This window comes from Rhinatrema bivittatum, chromosome 9, assembly GCF_901001135.1.
Source record: "Rhinatrema bivittatum chromosome 9, aRhiBiv1.1, whole genome shotgun sequence".
Classification (NCBI taxonomy): Eukaryota; Metazoa; Chordata; class Amphibia; order Gymnophiona; family Rhinatrematidae; genus Rhinatrema; species Rhinatrema bivittatum.
Genome location: NC_042623.1, coordinates 123464095 through 123481836, shown reverse-complemented (window position 1 = coordinate 123481836; position 17742 = coordinate 123464095). Strand labels below are relative to the sequence as shown.

The 17742-nt window shown below is 43.7% G+C and overlaps 1 pseudogene; it reads right to left on the bottom strand.

The window, feature by feature from the left end:
• Positions 1-7430: 7430 nt before the first annotated feature.
• LOC115099564 overlaps positions 7431-17742 on the bottom strand; it is an 84444-nt pseudogene continuing 74132 nt past the window's right edge.

The following is a 17742-nucleotide window of genomic DNA, read 5'->3' as shown; positions in this document are numbered from 1 at the left end:
ACATAATAAGGGCAAAGGCTATCGGCGGCCATTTTGAATACTGGCAGCCGAATGCCAAGTGTAGGAGATGGCTCCAGGATGGCACCGGCCATCCATTGCGCTGGCCGTCCACTGCTCCTACCATGTGACAGGGATCGACCAATGGCACCGGTAGCCCCTATGACATAGTAAGGTTAAAGTCTATCGATGCCATTTTGAATATGGCAGCCGACGGCGTGAGTGCAGTAGATGGCTCCCGGACACCCGCTGGACCACCAGGGAGTTTTGGCAAACCTTGGGGGGTCAGGAGGGTGGGGGGTTGTAGTTAATTAAATTTTAGCCGGGAAACGAATAAGAATGGAACACATGAATGGATTGGGGCCCCCTCTTGCCGAATGCAACGTATCTTCCCCCCCCCCCCCCGAATATGAATACCGAATGTAATGTATGCAGTCTCTCTGCACATCCCTAGTTTCTGATAAGTTTGTTTTCACATAATTTTGTTGTTGCCAATATTATAGGTTGATTATTGTTCCTTATACTTTTTCAACTTGTATTTCTTAATTTCACTTCTCAAAATTTTCTAGTTGCAGCTGTAGCTGTAACCTCTATATGAGACCAGCTTGGTCCGGATCAAACCAGTCATTTGTGCCTGCTACACTTATGTACCCATCTTTTATCTACTTAAGTCGATTTTGAGGTTAGCACTATTGGTACTCTTCTTGCCCTAAGGCAATTTTGTATGGTTCCTTCACATTTGTTCCCCTCTTTCATTTTTCTTAGGTATAATCCCGGATACGGTAATGTTCCCACGCTGAAGGGTTCACACTGTTCTACTCAGCAGCTTTCTGCATTGAGATTGGTTCCCCTGTACTTTCCTCTTTTGAATTCTAGTTTGAAGGTATAAGAACATAAGAAAATGCCATACTGGGTAAGACCAAGGGTCCTTCAAGCCCAGCATCCTGTTTCCAACAGTGGCCAATCCAGGCCATAAGAACCTGGCAAATTCCCAATATTATAGGTTGATTGGTTGCATCCTATTTCTTTGATCACTTTGGGTCTGTCCTTTTTCAAAAAATTTTCAAAAAAAATTTTTTTTAATGTTTTTATAATCTTTTAATCCTCTACACCTCTTCCTTAGGATTATCCACATGCTATATATGAGTTCCACGACACCTTGAATCACTGCCCTGGAACTTGCTACTTTTCAGGTAATTCAATTTTTCCATTTTCTTTTTTTCAATTATTTATACAAATTGACACAGTTCTCCTATGCTCTTACTGGTTCCTAGTCCTAAAACGCATTTACCTGCTTTGTTGTATCTTTGCCCTTAATTTATTTTTTTGTCCTTTTGTCTCTTTTGTTTCACTTGTCTTGGTATCTTTGCCTTAATTCAAACATTTTTTACATATACCTTACTTATGTGCTCGCCTACCTGTGCAATACTTCAATGATATGTTTTGCTTTACAGATTGTTGGAAGATATGGTCCCCCTGATGCAGCCCTGATGCGAAACATGGCCGTGTCAGGGTCCTTGTTTGTACACCACAATTGAATTGTATATATAAAATAATGCACAATTGATGTGTGTGTATTTACCAATAAAAGTTTTTGTTAACAGCTATTGTCCAGTATATTGTTTGCCACACATTGCTCCCATTGTATTTCTCTATATGTTTGTGCTGTTTATCCCACCCTTGTTTTGTGCTTTTGCACAGATTATAAAACATATGTGAATACCAGCAAAAGAGAACTATGGCCTGGAAAACAATCAGTTGCCATCAGATATATTATTGGGATTTTATCCAATGCAATTAAAATTCTGACTTGAATTTCTGGTCTAATGTGTGGGGTTTGCAACAGCTGTGAGCTCATGATTACACTTTGATGAGGCCCAGTCAAAGGTGGTCTACAGCTGCTGTCATTCAGTCCCACAGACAGGTGCAGATGCTGTGAAGCAGGTCCCTGGATGCAGGTTTTCTCAGTCCCTCCTGATCCTGTCACTCTATCTTCCAGAGATTACCTGCCTCCCTGTACTTTTAAATCACAGCAGTTTGTATTGTGCACTGCAATAAGGATTTGATCGTTTTCTTTATCTCTGCTTACAGTCATTCATAGTAAACATAATTATTGTTTTTGTAGATCCTTTTCTAGTAATTACTCCAGCAAGCTCCACTTTCCCCAAATTCTGTCACAGTTCAGCAACTTTTCTAAAGCAGGCCTACAATTCTTCTCAAAATGCTGGCTTCAACCTTTCTGGATTCCCTTGGGGTATCTTCTTCAGCATGACCTGTTCAGGTTTTCTCACACATGTACTCCCAATATTATTCCCAACTCTTAACATTATCACAGGAAAATAGATGAATAATTCCCTTTATTGATTTTGTTTCTCTGGACCTGTCTCCTATTTTAAGAAAGTACTCTGATTCCCCAATGTTTCCATTCCCAGGCAATAAATGTCCATTTTAACTTGCCTCCAATCAATTCAGTCATCAGCCTCTTTTACCCTTACACGTCTCTTGTAAAAATCCTGGTGTGATTATTTTCTGGGCAGTAATTTCTAATCCATGCTAAATTTTCCATGCTTCTCTGTCTTTTGTTTGCCTGCGACCTGCTTTGCCTGCATCATATCACATAGCCACAGGCTTGCTTTTTTAGCTCAGCTTCAAGCTCCCAGCTCCTCTTAAAGAGATAGTAGCTGCCACTTGCCCCAGGACATAAATATATAATAAAACAGTTAAGAGAAATAAGAAGCAATCTGGTTCACAAAGGAAGTGGCTGATATAATAAAAGCAAAAGAAGCAGCTTTTAGGAAATATAAAGGACCCCAAAAAGTGGAACACAGGGAGGATTATCTGGTGAAACCAAGGGAGACAAAAAAAGTAATCAAGAAAGCAAAAAGTCAGGCAGAGAGGAAGGATTGCCAAGGAGGTAAAGCGAGATGCCAAAAACATTTTTCAGTGAAACTGAAATGTGATAAGGATCAATGGGTAGAGAGAGATGAAGAAATGGCAGAAATACTAAACAAATACTTCAGTTCAGTGTTCACTAAGGAAGATCCTGGAGAAGGACCGTCACTTGTTAACATAACTGTAGAAGGAAGTAGAGTAGATGAAATTCCATTTATGGAAGAGAATACATGGGAAGAGCTAGGAAAAACTGAATTTGGACAAAGCCATGGGGCCTGATGAGGTTTATCCCAGAATACTGAGGGAGCTCAGAGATGTGCTGGTGGGTCCGCTGTTGTGACCTGTTCAATAGATCCTGGATAAGGGTATGGTTGCCTAGTGACTAGAGAGGAGAGGTGGTGGTCCCGCTACACAAAGAGTGGGAGCAGAGAAGAGGCTGGAAACTACAGGCCGGTTAGCATCACCTCGGTGGTGGGAAAATTAATGGAGGACTCTGCTGAAGGAAAGGATAGTGAATTATCTACAGTCAGGAGAATTGCTGGACCCGAGGACAGCATGGTTTCACCAGAGGAAGGTCCTGTCAGACAAATCTGATTGATTTCTTTGATTGGGTGACTAGAGAGCTGGATCAGAGAAGAGCGCTTGATGTAATTTATTTGGATTTTAGTAAAGCTTTTGATTACAGTCTCACATGGAAGACTCATCAACAAAATGAGAAGCTTGAGGGTGAGCTCCAAGGTGGTGGCATGGATTACAAACTGGTTGACGTATAGAAGACAAAGTGTAATGATAAATGGAAAATACTCTGAAGAGAGAATGGTGTTAAGTGAAGTGCCGCAGGGAATGGTGTTGGGACCAGTTCTGTTCAACATCTTTGTGAGCGACATTGTGGAATGGATAGAAGATAAAGTTTGTCTATTTACGGATGATACTAAGATCTGCAACAGAGTGGACACGCCGGAATGAGTACAGAGAATGAGATGGGATTTAAGGAAGCTGGAAGAGTGGTCGAAGATATGGCAGCTGAGATTCAATGCAAGAAGTGCAGAGTCATGCATCTGGGGTGTGGTAATCCAAAATAAATGTATGTGGTTGGGGGGTGAAGGACTGATGTGCATGGAACAGGAGAGAAACCTTGGGGGTGACAGTATCTATGACTTGAAGTCAGCGAAGCAATGTGACAGGCGATAGTGTTAGCACCACCGGCCGTGGCAAGCCACGACCGGGGCCGGTGTCATGGCCGCCAGTCATGGCGGACCACGGCTTAGACCGGGCCAGCGGGTGCAGGGAAGATAAGTACCTGGGGCTTGGGAGTCGGTCGGGGCTCCTGCAGGGCAGGCTGCCCTTCTGTCGCTCGCCTGCAGCCGCTGCCACATCTGTTCTGGCCAGCTGGCTCACTCGGGGTTTGGTTCCACCCTCATCTCTTCCTCTAGGGCTGCGTGCGCGGCTGAAGACTGTTCTTAAAGGGCCATGACAGGAAACTGTCTGGTCCTCCCAGAAACTCTGCCTCCAACATCCGGTATTTAAGGCAAGGTCTGGTCTGGTATTGAGGTTCCTGCCTGAGCTTGCTCCTGTGTTCGCTGTTCCTGGTTCTTCATCCCGCTCTGTTTCCCTGCTCTGAGGATTGATTCTTGGCTTCGACTTCTGGACTGGTGGACGTGTCTTCTCCTGACTTGATCCTGATATGACATTGGAACCTTCTCCTGGCTTGATCCTGGTACGGCGTTGGGCCCTTCTCCTGGCTTGATCCTGGTATGGCATTGGACCCTTCTCCTGGCTAGATCCTGGTACGGCTTTGGACCATTCTCCTGCTTAGACCCTGGACTGGATTTTGACCTCGTCTGTGTACCAAACCCCCGGACCGGCTTTGGACTCTTCTATGACTCCGTCCTCAGACTGCCACAACCTGCAGGAGGCGCCTGCATCCAGACCTTTCATCAGTCTTCAGAGGATTCTCCTAAGTTCCAGCGGCCGGATCCCTACAGGCTCCTCCTGGGGGGGTTGCATGCTTCCAGGGTGAAGTCTTCATTCAACTTCCTCCTGTCCAGCGGGCTCACCCTTCGACGGTAGCTCACTACCTCGAAACAGGGGTCCATTTTCATAACAGATAGCTAAAGCCACAAGAATGCTGGGCTGTATAGAGAAAGAAATATCTAGTAAGAAAAGGGAAGTGATAATTCCCTTGTACAGGTCCTTGGTGAGGTTCCACCTGGAGTACTGTGTTCAGTTCTGGAGACCGTATCTCAAAAGGGACAGAGATAGGATGGAGGCGGTCCAGAGAAGGGTGACCAAAATAGTGGGTGGTCTCCATTGTATACCCTGGAGGAGAGGTGGAGCAAGGGTGATATGATACAGACCTTCAGATACTTGAAAGGTTTTAATGATCCATGGTCAACAACAGACCTTTTCCATATGTAACAATTTAGAAGAACTAGGGGTCACGATTTGAAACTCCAGGGAGGAAGATTTAGAACCAATGTCAGAAAATATTTCTTCATGGAGAGGATGCTGGATGCCTGGAATGACCTTCCGGAGGAAGTGGTGAAGACTGAAACTGTGAAAAATTTCAAAGGGGAATGGGATAAACACTGTGGATCACTAAAGGCTAGAGAATGGGAAAGAATGAAAAAACGCATGGTGGTAGTGGGCCTGGGGGTAACCTGTACAGAGTGGCAGTTGCTACCTTTAACAGAATCATGGGGGTGACTGCACAGAGCGGCAGTTACTATCCTTAAACATAAACATGGAGTAACCTGCATGGAGCGGCATTTACTGCCGTGGGAAGCTTTCTGGGCAGTCAGGATGGCCCATTTGGTCTTTTTCTGCCGTCGTTATTATATTACTATATGTTACTCCACATTTATTCCTGGATTACAATAGACGCCAATATAGATGACAATGTAGTTAAGAAAATAGTCTTTTTATTTTTTGAGCATAATCTTCAATCCCTTTTTTTCCTCTTACCATTTCTACAGTTCTTCTATCCTTCACCTCTTTTCATTCCCTGGCCAGTAGTTGATGGGATTATAAATGTATTTTTAAAAGAGTTCCTCATCTTATAATCAGAGGAGGATAAGAGGATAGTGTTGTAGCCACATGCCTCTTCTCATAGAAACATTGAAATATAGAAATAACTGAAGAAAAGGAGCTAATGGTCCATCCAGTCTGCCCAGCAGGCTTATGGTAGTATCTGTTGCACCATGCCAGTTACCCCCATGCTTATCAATATCCCAAACTCAAGGAAAGAAGCAGTCTTTAGCAGGATTGGCCTGTCATTTTTCCAGCTACACTAGGCAGACCAATATTTATTAAAGCATTCCTTTCTCCATACCCCACACCCCATTCTTAAACACATGATCCCCACCTCTCTCTAAAACATACTTATTCTCCCTTCACCATTCCTCACTATAATCCTTTCTCCTGTACCTATTCTCTCAAAATCCAATCCCATCCCCATACCAAAGCAGCAAAGTTGTGCAGGGAAGCTTGGACCTGGCTGCTATTGGGAACAGCAGCAGTAATCAGTCTCAGAGTTCAAGTACTATAAATCAGCATGTGCTCACAGCCCCCATATTCATCATTTCACCTCCTCCTGTACGGCCTTCCCATCTGGAAGAGGAAGAGGGACCACTTTTGGGACTGTGAGCATGTACAGAGACAGAGTACTACTGCTGTTTCTAATAGCAACTAGGTCTAGGACTGCCTCACTTTAAAAAAGACTAGCTAAGTAAGGAGGAAATGAGAATACAGAGGGAAGGAGAAAGGGAATGAAGTCAAATAGAAGAGACAAAAGAGAGGGAAAGAGGAAGGGAGAGTGGGCACAGGTGCATCAGGGGAGGTAGCAGTGGTACAGAGTACGGAAGGGAGCAGGAGTAAGGGGGAAAGTATGGAATGTGCATGAAGTGGAAGGGTACAGAAGGATGCAGAGGCACACAGAAGGAGCAGGGCTACAGAGAATGGAGTGGTTGAATGGGCACAGAGAAAAGATGCTGTGGGAAAGAGAACAGACCCACAGATGCAGAATGCACATAAGGCAGTGGTGAGTTGAGGTGGGTGGGTGGGGAAAGGGAGCAAAATTTCACATATAGAAAGGGAGAGAAGGTACTGGGGGAGGAGTAGAGGCACAGGGAAAAGGAGCTAGAGGCATGTAAAGGTTTGAGGCAGATATATTTTACTGCCCTAGACAATCTGCCACCCTCGATGGTTACCTGTTCTGTCTGTATGTTAGTGCTGGCTCTATTTATTACCAAACTTGGAACTCTGCCTAGTATAGCTAAAAATGACAGGCCAATCCTGCTAAAGACTGTTTCTTTCCTTGAGTTTGGGAAATTGATGAGCATGGGGTAACCGGCATAGTGCGACAGATACTACCATCTCTAGAGCAAGTCCACAGGGAAAGGGGGAGGCTAAGAGAAGAGCCAATAGGTAAGTCTTCTTTGCATCACAAACTTTGTTGATGAGCTGGAAATAAAAATGAAGAACAACTTCAGGTAATACAGAAACATCCAATTTAGATCGTACCATGGTACCAGCCTCTACAAAATCAAGCTCAACGTAGCACTGACAGGTGTGTGTTAAGCATGACCTTCAAGAGACTTGTACAAGTCCTTGTGAGAATGTGAACAAGCTTTGTATTATGTTACTGTCTTCCTAGCCCAGGGAAGGACAAGGCCATTTGTCCCAGGACAATGCAGAGGTTTTCAAAGGCAGAAGTTTCTGATTTTCATATTGATCCAGTGGTCAAGTACAAGATACACCTATCAATATGTTCTTCATTTTTGGTCCCTAAATAGAAAGAATCGGGTAACCTACACAGATCAGCAGTTGCAACCATAAATCTAAACATGGGAGTAACCTACATAGAACAGCAGTTACAACTGTAAATAGAAAGAAAGTGGCATAATGTGCATGGAGTGGCAATTATACTTTTAAATAGAATGCATGGGAGAAGCTTGCAACTCACCTCAGGTCAACCAAAGAGACTGATTCAATTCTGGTTTTGTCCCATGCATGCATAGGGTTGTAGCTCTGTCTAAGAAAAATCCATGTGACAATCAGAACTACAAATCCATGCATACAACAGGGCAAAACCAGGATTGGATCAGTATGTTCTGTTGACCTGGAGTGAGTTGGGATAAAATACTGAATTGAACAGAAAATAGAATTGAAATTATCCATGCAACATCTATGGAGTTCTTCACACAAGGTCCAAATACTTTTACAGAGAGCTCATTGGAAATCTCTGATTTGAGGAGGAGAATAATAAGCTATTGTCTTTAATAAAGTTGTCCATCCCATGTTTACTTTCCTGGTTGTAGATTTCAAATATGAATTCATAAGTAAGTGGACAGTTTTTGATAAAGAGGTTCTCAGCCAATGAATTGCTTCCTGCATCATCACCTTTTCTTACTCTTGTTCATGAAATTCCACATGTGAAAGCCATGTGAATTATTAAAGGTGTTCTGGTGGTCCCAGACCTCAAAATAGTTTCCCCAATTAGAATAGTGAATTGGACTTAATCGCTGCGGGTGCAAAATAGAAATATTCTTACATGTGCCATCTTTTATATATTTGAAATCTGGAAACTCGCATTGCCTTGCTATAACTCTGGTATGCAGCAGAGGACCTTGTTGTCCCATATGTCTCCTCTGTAGTTCTTCACAAAGTCCTCCATACATTCCATAGATATTCATGGTGCCTTTGAAAACCAAATGCCGAACTGCTGCAAGTTCGAAGTTCCTCAAATGCCAGGAAATCTACTTCTTGGAGAGGCTTCATGGATATGATATCTGTGTCCATGTAAATCCCACCATACTTCCAAACTACTGCTATCCTGAAGCCATCGGAAATGACGTGTGTCCAGGAATTGTTCCTTGTTTGAATTTATCTGTAAATTTAAGATCCAGAGTTATTTTTCTTTCATGAGTTTTGTTTCATTATCTACACATAATAGGGGTCAGGTAAACATATACTCCAGTGACTACTCCAAATTATCAATTATCAAATGCAGATGTATACCTGTGCATTTGCACAAGTACCTGTCAGATGCCAATCATTGATCTATTTCTTGTATCATACTCCCAGAAATAAGCCCTAATCTGTTGTCTTTCTCCATAAGTGAGCTTTTCTATCCCCTTCATCATTTTGTCACCTTTCTCTGTACCTTTTCTATTTCCATTATGTCTTTTTTAAGATGGGGCAACCAGAACCGCACACTATACCTAAGGTGAGGACAAACCATTGATCTATACAAAGGCATTATGATATTCTAAGTTTTTTCTCTGTTCCTTTCCAAATAATTCCTAACATTCTATTTGCCTTTTTGACAGCCACTGCACACTGAACTAAAGATTTCAAACTATTGTCTACAAGGACTCCATGGTCCTTCTCCTGGAACTCACTACCAGAGACATTACGCCTGATATCAGAAAGAGTTTCCAAACATGAACTAAAGATCTGGCACTTCAAAAATGCATACAATTTAACTTAAATTATCAATGTGAAGATAACGTCACCATCAAAAATCAGTAGAATGAGCAAAAGTAATGAACAATGTAAAGTATAGTATGACAACTTACAGACTGAAGTGGAATCTACAAATTACAAACTACTGTCCTGACCTCTAATTAACTTATATCTGATGTTATGTTGACCTAGAACATGTATTTATTGTTGTAGAGACCTAGATTATAAATAATGACCTAGGATACAAATATTTTTTTGTAAACCATTGGGATCTTCTTTTGGAATGACAGTATATAAAATGCCTAACTAACTAACTAAAATAAATATAACAACCAGTACTCCTTTGTCCACAGATTTCTTTATACCTTGTAAGATTGTGAACCCTTGTTGCTGTGGTGAGTTTGGCTCTACCTACAGGGAGGCTGGCAGACCTAGATGAGAGAGAGAGGACAGGAGCTTCAACTATACCAGCCCCTTCTTCCCCAGTGGCCAGCAGGTGTTAGGTGCGAGTCCTCTTAGGAGAAGGCAGGTGGTAGGCAAGAGTGATCAATGTTTGGGCTGAGGTCAGAGGCAAGCAGAAGCAAGAATGGTCAAAGTCTAGGCTGAGATCAAGTCCAGAAGTCAGTAGAGGGTAGACAAGGAAGGCAAGGAGAAGGACAGGGATATGGATGATGTGTGCTAGAGAGGACAAGGCTGGCTGAGCTGGAAAGATGAGGTAGCTAAAGCTTGAGAGGCGAGGCAGGCAAGGCTGGAGAGATGAGGCAGGAGCAGCAACTCATACTACATGACCTGTTGCTGAGCGAAGAGAAGAGATCCTAGAGTTGAAGAGGCAACATCTTCAGTAGGCGCCATGAGTGGTTTCCTGCTGTGGGCCCTTTAAGTTATACATGGTCAAATGTGCATGTGACTAGGGAATTTCTGGGAGATGGTGGCAATGGTGGTATCCTGCCCGGCAAAGAGAGGAGCCGGCGTCTGGTAAGTGGCAATGCTCGCAGGTCCTACTGCGAGAAGTGGTCAGTAATTTTGTTATTAAGGATAGCTTTACCATTTTGTCCAGCACTGACATCAGGCTCACCAGTCTATAATTCCTGATCACTCCTGTAGCCTTCTTACATGTTGGTGTTATATTAGCCACCCTCCAGTCTTCTAATGACATGGCTATTTTAAATGAAAGGTTGTAAATCAGCAGAAATAGGTGTGGAATTTTATTTTTTAATTCCTTCAGAACTGTAGGGTGAATAATATCCAGTCCCAGTGATTTGTTATCCTTTAGTCTGTCAATCTGAGTTATTACATTCTCTAGTTTCACAGCGATTCCATCTAGTTGCTCACAGTCATCATCAAAAAATATTTTCAGTGTTGGTATGACCCTGAGTAGTGTAAGTGGTATAGCAGCAAAGCAGAGTGGCAGCAGGAACCCAAGGTGTAGTGTCAGTAGCATGGCAGTTAGTCAGAGCAGCAGCAAGACCCCTCCCCCCCCACACACACCCTCCCCAAGGTGTAGCAACAGTGGCATTGCACCTGGGCAGAATGGCAGTAATATCACCATGTGTAGCATCAGAGGCACAGTAGCTAGGCAGAGTGGCATCAAGACCCCCAAGATGTAGTGTCAGGGGCATGGTAATTGGGCAGAGTGACAGCAATATCCCCAGGGTGAAGCAGCATGATCATGGCATCAAGGCAGAAGTGCAGCAAGATTCCAAAGGTATGGCATCAAGCATGACAGTGAGGCAGAGTGCAGGGAGACTCCTATGTTGTAGCATAAGGGCTATAGCAACAAAGAAGAGTGGCAGCATGATACGAAGAGGTCAATATTCAAAGCACTTTGAGCACTATTTAGCCAGATAAGTGGGACTTATGTTAGCCGCATAAGTTGTGAATGGATCAATGTGGAGGTGAGTTAGCCGTGCAACTTATGCAGCTAACTGCTGACATCTGGACTTAGCTGCATAAGTTGTACAGCTAAGCTAGATATACCATAGAGCAGGTCTAACCTTAGCCAATTAGACTTATCCAGCTAAGTGCTCAGTTGTATGCACATTTTCATCAGCATAGTCATACTGCTGAATATACATTTTAACTTAACCATATAAGATCTAACCAGCAAGTTACTAAATGGCCAGTTTTGAATGTTAAACTTCCTCCCCCCAGGGTTTAATGTCAGCATTACGGCAGCTTAGCAGAGTAACATTATGACCCCAGGGTTTAGCGCCAGAGGCATTGCTGCCAGGCAGAGTTGTAGCAGGACCTCCAAGGTATTTTCAGTCATCTTGCATGTGCATGGAAATTCTGTAAAACCCAGAAACAACAAATTTATTTTCAAAAAGGCCAACTTTTTCATCATCTCTGGCACCATCTTTGAACAATGAGGGCTCATGATGGTCCCTGCTAATGATTAAAACACATTAACTGGGCAGACTGGTTGATGGGCAGGAAAGATACTACTGGACCACCTTAGGTCTGGCTGGACCACGGACTTGTACTCAATGTGCCAGCAAATCGGTGTCCATATCCTCACTGGATTCTATTAGTTGGTATGTCACAGAAATTTATGCTGGGGTCTCATTTGCTGAGGTGAAGTGAGTATCTCTCTTGCCAGATACTTAAGCTATGACCTATGTCAGGAAAGATGGTTCTGCGGGGACAATTTGGCTGTGACATAGAGGTTGGGAAAAAGTGGTAGCTTCTCATGTTCACACAACTTTGAGCGGCCATTTATTCCTATGCCACATCCCCACTACACTTCTACCTCTGGTACACCTATTCATGAAACATAGCCACCAGTATCTCCTAGATATAAGTGAGATGCTTGGACTAGAGATGAGACTCCCTTTCTCCCATGGATCACAAACTGCGACAAGCATGTAAGTATTATTTTCTATCACTGATTTCAGTCTGTCTTGCACCTGCTGCAAAGAGTCCACAAACTGCAACAGCTTTGCTTCCATTCTCTCAGCTCATAGATACCCTCCATCTTTTCCTCCACACTATTTACTATGGGCATGAACCCCACTCAAGGTGATGCTTCTATGACTCAAATCCTCCATGGCATCCTCAAAGAGCTTCAGGATTTGTATCAGCTGCCTCATCACTACCCAATCATGTTGCCTCAGGGGGTGACTCACACTTATTTTTGTTATTAGAGACAGATCAAGAAGGGGTGTCTGCTGCTCCCACTAAACTCTTAAATGTAGAAAACAGAAACTAAAGTATTGTACGGTAGATAAGATACTCTAAATGTAAGAACCACACACTTTGGAACTTTCGGATAATAGAAAGACTAGGGGCACTCCATGAAGTTAGCATGTGGCACATTTAAAACTAATCGGAGAAAAGTTCTTTTTTACTCAACGCACAATTAAACTCTGGAATTTGTTGCTAGAGGATGTGGGTACTGCAGTTAGTATAGCTGTGTTTAAAAAAGGATTGGATAAGTTCTTGGAGGAGAAGTCCATTACCTGCTATTAATTAAGTTGACTTAGAAAATAGCCACTGCTATTACTAGCAACAGTAACATGGAATAGACTTAGTTTTTGGGTACTTGCCAGGTTCCTTATGGCCTGGATTGGCCACTGTTGGAAACAGGATGCTGGGCTTGATGGAACCCTTGGTCTGACCCAGTATGGCATGTTCTTATGTTCTTAAAGTAAAATCACCTACCTACATATCAAAATGCCAATTATAAGGAACAGCGGTGGATCTATATTCTATCGTCTCAGCACCCGTATGGAAAGAATGACAGCATCAAATGGATGACGTTAGTTTAAAAAACACATCGGAGCTCTCTGGTATTCTGTGGGAGGTCGGTCACAGATTCGTCAAGTGCTAATCCTAAGGAGGGGTATAAGTACGTCAGGGGTTTAAAGGGTGGATCCTCTGGGAACGCCATGGCCACGATCATAATGCAGATGAAATAAATGGCGTTTTGATATGCAGGTAGTGTGGTTCTTTTTAAAGATTCAATTATTAGGTGCAAGGGTTCTTCTAAACATGTATATTTTGTTTTACTCTTTAGTGGTTGATTAAAACATTGTGAGGCCCCTGAAGAAGATTGCAAAACATGAGCCTTGTCGGGCCGTGTATATGAGGTGATTTCACTTCCTAATAATTAAAGTTTCCAAAGTGTGTGGTTACCACTAAACTCTGTAGGATCAGATAGGTGGAAATTTCACCTTGAATCAGATGCTTATGAGGCATCCCAAATTCTTCTTCCTCCTCCTCACAGAAAAGTCGCCTACTCGGTGCTAAAATGAAAATGCACTGCTATTTTCCTGCACCTCTCTTTCAGGGCAACCCTGACATTTTCCTGCCTCAGCCCCAGGGCATCCCTCACTTACAGGTGCAGCAAGTGTGCATGACACTGGATCCCCATATAGCCCATCTTCCACTGCACTTATGTTTTTCTCACTGTCTGTCACAAAAAACCCCGCTGAAGACTCCCCACCTCTCTGTTATAGCTTCCAGCCCTCCAGCATTTTTTTATGGCTGTTAGGACATTGCATGAGGTATGGGGGCTATCCATCACCTGAGTGTGCAGCCCAGCCCACTTTCAGTCTAATGCTCGGTTCCCTGTGGAGTTGCTGCCTTCCCCTGCCTCAGTCAGCTCTTATCGGCATTCTGTCAGTGAGAGTTAGGCATACATAGCTTTCACACTAGTCCAGATATCACTTGTGAAATTCACACTATTTCTCCCTATCTTAGCCAGCTGCATCTTCATGTGACTATAGCACTGATTATGTAGAGTGGGGATAACTTGCTTCTAAATGTGTTCCTGGATACCACATTGTATTTGGAGGCTAAGAGGTGCAACAGACAATTAAAGCCCAGGTTCTCCACTATCTGCAGGGTCTGGTCATCCAGGGCAATGATTTCCCCCAATACTTTAGATGCTGCCTGGCTTTTGCTCCAGGACTGTGATACAAAAAAACCACCCCATTTCCTCTATGGTAGTTTGCCATTACAGACGCTTGACAGGGAGCTGCTGGCCTGACATCTGACATGGAAAAAAGTCTTCCCCTTTTCCTCCACTGCTTATGTTTTGAGTGGCAGAGGTGGTCTCCAGGCTAGTACTGCCACTCCCCCACCCCCCCGATGCCAGTGGTAGCTAGGATTGCCAACTGGCACCAGATGTTAAGGATATGGTGATCCAGTCTTGGTTTTACCCCATTGCATGCAGGAACTTGTAGTTCTGACTTACCTATGTATTCATTAAGATAAGCAAAACTATAAGTCCCTGCATGCAGTGAGGTAAAACCAGAACTGGATCAATCTGTTCTGAAAGTCTGGAGCCAGTTGGCAACTGTAATGCTAGTGGGTGGTGTTTCTGTAGGTTATGCTTCATGCTAGCATTTGTCAGATACTCCATTACTGCAATGAATACACTGAGCAAAATGGGGGTCTTCCATCACTTTAAAGTGCCTCCTCACCAGGGGTGTTTTGTATGATCTCCTATCTGCATCCTTGGGTGCTGCTGCTGCTGCTGGCACTAGAGTTGTTTGTGGGTTAACCGTGAGATTCAGAGCCTCTTTTTACCTAAGGGCCATGGGAGGTGGATGAAATGGGTAGCCTTGGGAATAATCTAAGGAAATATATCTTTACAGAAATAGTGGTGGATGCATGGAATAGCCTCCTTGTGGAAATGCTGGAATATGAATAGAGATGTGAATCGGAACCGGAATCAGTTCGGATTCCGGTTCCGATTCACATGTGGGGTTTTTTCCATCGGGCCCGATCGCAGTTTTGTTTATCGGCTGCGCCCGAGCCGATAAACAAAAAACCCACCCCGACCCTTTAAAACTAATCCCTTTGCTTCCCCCACCCTCCCGACCCCCCAAAAAACATTTTACAGGTATTTGGTTGTCCAGTGGGGGTCCCGGGAGCGATCTCCCGCTCTTGGGCCGTCGGCTGCCACTAATAAAAATGGCGCCAATGGCCTTTGCCCTAACCATGTGACAGGGTATCCATGCCATTGGCCGGCCCCTGTCACATGGAGGGAGCACTGGATGGCCAGCGCAATCTTTAAAAATGGTGCGGGCCATCCAATGCTCCTACCATGTGACAGGGGCCGGCCAATGGCATGGATACCCTGTCACATGGTAAGGGCAAAGGGCCATCAGCGCCATTTTGATTAGTGGCAGCCGACGGCCCGGGAGCGGGAGATCGCTCCCAGGACCCCCACTGGACCACCAGGTACCTGTAAAATGTTATTGGGGGGGGTCAGGAGGGTGGGGGAAGCAAAGGGATTAGTTTTAAAGGGTCGGGGTGGGTTTAGGGGTTATTTTTGTGTGCCGTTTTTCCCGCCCTCCCCTAAAACGATAAGAGAACCCCCACGATCAATATTGTGGGGTTTTCCTATCGTTTCGGGGGAGCCCCCGATTTCTGATGATTTTGAAAATATCGACGATATTTTCAATCGTCCAAAGCCTGATTCACATCCCTAAATATGAATAATTTCGGAGGCTCTCTGAGGGAATGGAAGGGACTGTAAAGCTGAGCAGGGGTCGTGGATGGGCAGACTGGATGGACTATATGGTCTTTATCTGCTGTCATGTTCTCTGTTTTTATTTTTCAATGAAAAATAATGCTCTTAAAGAGTTGAAAAGATTGTATATGCATGTAATTATCCTCCACCGAACTAAAATTATCTTCTGGGATTATCTCCTTTATATTGGGTAAAAAAACCAATTGCTTTATGGCATGTACTTTTAGATAAATTGACGGCGGGCAATTTCAGTCCAAGCAAATGGCTTTGAAAATTGTCCTCCCTCTCACTGGTTTAAACATGTTTCATTACTAACATTCCTTCTGATAGTATTAGAATTAATTAATTAATTTCTCATCTCAGCCCTCGGATGTTCTTGTGGCTGTTCCATCCATGCCTAAGACTCTGACTGAACCTGCTCAGTTCCAGTGTGGACTGTGACCAGCCATGGGCGGCTGTGTAGGGCGCATCTCAGTGCAGGCTTCTACCGAATCTTCACCATGTTCCGCTTCATCTTTCATGTATTTGCCTGGAGTCTGCTTCGCACTTAAGTGTGGTCCATGACCAGTCCCATGGTTCCGCCCTGTAGTGGGCTGTGTAGGGTACACTGCGTCGCAGCCTCAACCCAGTACTTGGACTTTGTTCTTGAACCTTGATCCTGAGTCTTCGTGCTCAAGCCTCTCATCTGTGTCTTCACGTCTCCAAGTTCCTCGTTTTAAGTATTCATATTCCAGAGCCTTCGTCTGCCCATCTCCTGCAGCCTGCTGCCTTTGCCATTCCCAGCGGCAGGTCTGAAAGGGCATGGAGTAGTCGGAGGACTGCTCAGAGACCAACCTTGCGTGGTTGGTCTCACTCAGGCTGTGCAGGTCGGCAGGGGCCTGGCTTCCTGGTCTCAGCCCAGGCTCAGACATGTCTCGCCTGCCTCGGTACTCCCTTGGAGCCCTCTGGGGTTGTGCTGAGGTTTAAGGGCACACAATCTCCTTGGAAATGGGACCGCTCTCCTAGCGCTCCCCAACAGATTGCGAAGGCCTCTGAGCTTGCCCATGCTCAAGGTCTCCATCTTTCCTAAGAAATAGTTCTGCCCTTGACTAGCTTTTATTCTATTCATTTATTTATTTATTTATTTACTTATTTATTTATTTGAAGAGATTTATTACCCAGGCCCTCCAATGTTTGGGGCGGGTTACAAAAATACAATTATAATCAATTAAAATAAAAAAATATTTAAAACAGGGATAAAATCAGGTAAAACAGGGATAAATCAGGTAAAACAGGGATAAAATCAGGTAAAAACAAACAGCAAAAGCATGTGGAATAAAGGAAACACAATTAAGCAAGTAGAGTGAAAGCAGACCTAAAGGATAAAAACCTAAAGGAAAAAAGAGGAACAGAGAGCCTGGAAGTTTAAGTTCACATAGGTCTCTAAAGGCTTGCCTGAAAAGGTGATATTTTAGCACTTTAATTCCTTTTTGCTAGATAGTAATCTCAGAGTTTGAGGAATAGCATTCCAAATGATAGGGCCTGCATTAGAGAATGCTCATTCACGGGTCATTATTAGTCTGGTGGTTTTAGGTGAGGGAATTTGTAGAAGAAATTTGTTTTTTGATCTGAGGGTACGTGTTGGAATATAGGGGTGCAAAATGGCTGAGAGCCATGAGCTTTTATTGTTATGAATGAGGCTATGTAGGGTAGATAGGATTTTATATTAGATTCGCCAGTGTATTGGTAGCCAATGTAAACTGAAAATGACTGGGGACATGTGTTCATGCAGATTCATTTTGGAAAGTAGACGAGCCACCGCATTTTGCACCAATTGAAAAGGTCGAATAGATGATTGGGGTAATCCAACATAAAGTGAGTATCAGAGATTGAAGAACTGCTCAAAAAGTGGGTGGGTCAAGTAATGG